Source organism: Mastomys coucha, chromosome X (assembly GCF_008632895.1).
Source record: "Mastomys coucha isolate ucsf_1 chromosome X, UCSF_Mcou_1, whole genome shotgun sequence".
NCBI lineage: Eukaryota > Metazoa > Chordata > Mammalia > Rodentia > Muridae > Mastomys > Mastomys coucha.
This window is the reverse complement of record NC_045030.1, coordinates 100,966,173-100,968,860: the sequence shown is the minus strand read 5'-3', so window position 1 is coordinate 100,968,860 and position 2,688 is coordinate 100,966,173. Positions and strand designations below refer to the sequence as shown.

Sequence of the window (2,688 nt, the reverse complement as noted above, 5' to 3'; positions counted from 1 at the left end):
AGACTGAGTTACATTAGGGATACTCTGTCTCTAAAACAGGACGGAATTTTTTTATATTGACTAAAAAATATTGATATAATTGACTGAAAAAAGCAGGTTAAAAGTAATTCCACTGTAAGTAAAAATGGAAAAGACCAAAAAGGATATCAACTCACATTGCGATCATTTGCTGTGACCAATAGTAAGGTAAACAACTGAGATTTTTCTATTCACATTTTATAAATTTCTTTTTTTATTTTTATGTATATGAGTACACTGTCACTGTCTTCAGACACACCAGAAGAGGGAATGAGATCCCATTACAGATGGTTGTGAGCCACCATGTGCTTGCTGGGAATTGAACTCAGGACCTCTGAAGAGCAATCAGGGCTCTTAACGGCTCTCCAGCCCACATTTTATAAATTATTATATTGGATGCACCATGGAATAGTGATAGTGTTTCCTATTATAGTCTATATAAATTGTAATGTTTGCAGAAAGATGGGTAAGATGTATATCTGTTTGAGCTTAGTTCAAGTGAAAGTGTTATTTTCTACATCCATTTTTAAATTTTTGTCTTGCAGAGAATATGAATTACTATGCACGCATTTCATTTCATCCCATAAGTCTTAAGTTTTGATTGGAACTGGAGACAGAAAACTCTAGCTATAACTATAGCAATATCTTTAAAAAGAGACAATTAGACAACAGATTGGCTATTCATACCTTAAATTATTATAACTCACTAATTGATTATAAACTAGGAACTAAAGAAACTATAAATTTAAAAGTACTTCAACATGTAATAAATACTTCAGAAAGACATCCCTTAAGAGAGAATTAGACAATCTAAAGGAAACTGTTTTTAAAAGTCACTGCATTTTTGTTAAAGGTGTCATCTACTATTTACCCAAATAATTTTGGAGCCTGAAAAGAAAAATCTTGGGGCTAGAGGGGAGGGGAAGGGAGACAGGAGGGAAGTGGAGGAGAGGGGAGGGAGAGGAAGGGAGGAGAAGGGAGGGGAAGGGAGGAGAAGGGAAGGAAGAAGAAGGGGAGGGGAAGGGAAAGGAGGGGAAGGGAAGGGAAGGAAAGGGGGGAAGGGAGGAGAAAGGAAGGGAAGGGAGGAAGAGGAAGGGAAGGGAAGGGAAGGGAAGGGAAGGGAAGGGAGGAGAAGGGAAGAGAGAGGAGAGGTTTCTGTTCTAAATGAAAGTTCTTAAGCTGTAAATTGAAGTATATTGCTGTTATAATCTGATATGACTATGGGGCAAGGGAATAACATTTTATAACTTTCTACAACACCACAGATAGGTATAAGCTGCAACATCTTCGGAAACCAGGTTTTAGTACTTTGTCTTAAACAGTCTGGACTCTGGTACCAGGAGTCCAGAGTATAAAAGGGTACTATTGAACTAAATATAAAAAGACTAGATTTGTTCTTACAAATAAGGATGGTGTTAAAAACATGTATATTAGAATTACTTTATACTTGCCATTGTCTTCAAATAATACAGTTTAATTCTCATGTTTCCCAGGTTAAGAATACAAGAGAAGGGCTGGAGGGATGGTTCAGTGGTTAAGAGCACATACTCTTCCAGAGTTCAACTCCTAAGAACCCCTTTCAGGTGGCTCACAACCAGCTCCAGGAGAATCTGACACTTCTGGCCTCCATGGGCACCTGGACTCATATGCACATACTCACACAGAGCGAGGAAGGTAAGCAGGCAAGCAGACAGGCAGTTAGATAGGCAAGACAGATTGACAACCAATAAAAATAATAAAAAACAGATAAATAAAAAGAATCCAAAGGTACAACTACTAACACTTACTAAACTGTGGAGGTGCACATTTGAGGAAACTGAAGTCTAAAAAACATTATTTCAGAAATGGCTAAAGAAAATGGGGATGGTAGCTGGCCGTGGGGGCTCAGGCCTGGAAGCCCAGCATTCAGGAGAACGAAGCACAAGAATTAGCTCTCAGTTAGTCTCTCCTACATTACAGAATGAGTTCAAAGTAGGCATGTACCCAATGAGACTCTGTTTTCAAAAGAACTAGCAGGATACACATGATAGGAAGGGGAAAATGGAAAAATACTTGGGGCTCTAATTGCAGAGGAACTAGCGGGGACAGTACAGGACAGGGAGAGTGGAGGGACAAATAACACTAAGGATGTCTGGAAAATCCATAAGGAATCATATTATTTTTATTTACCTAAAATTACATCTAATACATATAAATGTAAATATACATGCATATATAACTTATGTCACTTGGGTTGATGATGTTCCCCTCAAGAGCTCTAGATTATCTTAAAAAACAACAACAACAACAAAAACAAACAACTAAACGAAAAAAAAAACTAGTACTAGACATGAGAAACTAAACTCCCTTTCAAGTTGTTGGTCAAGGAGACAAGAGATTACCAAAACAGCACAGGCTACTAGTGTTGTATTCCAAAGGCTGAAGGTTAAGTGCCTATTGCTGGAGATACCATGCACTTTGGACACTGGACTTGAAGGATTAGAGATAGATCTGACCTGAAAACCTAGCTGTGAAGCCTATGAACCATAACAATGAACAGAATAGCAGATATCCCTAAAGGTGACACTCATATTTGGGTGGTAATCAATTGCTTTCTAATTGGACAAAGGTCCTCTCAGCAGGAAGGAAATCATGCCTGATACTGGAAACCTAGCTGACTACCCAGGGATA

The 2,688-nt window shown here is 38.3% G+C and overlaps 1 protein-coding gene across 1 annotated transcript in view; it reads right to left on the bottom strand.

Annotated features, from left to right (window-relative positions):
- Nucleotides 1–2,688, bottom strand: part of Kif4a (kinesin family member 4A) — a 99,485-nt gene that overhangs the window by 89,074 nt on the left and 7,723 nt on the right. The gene's annotated exons all lie outside the window — the stretch shown is intronic.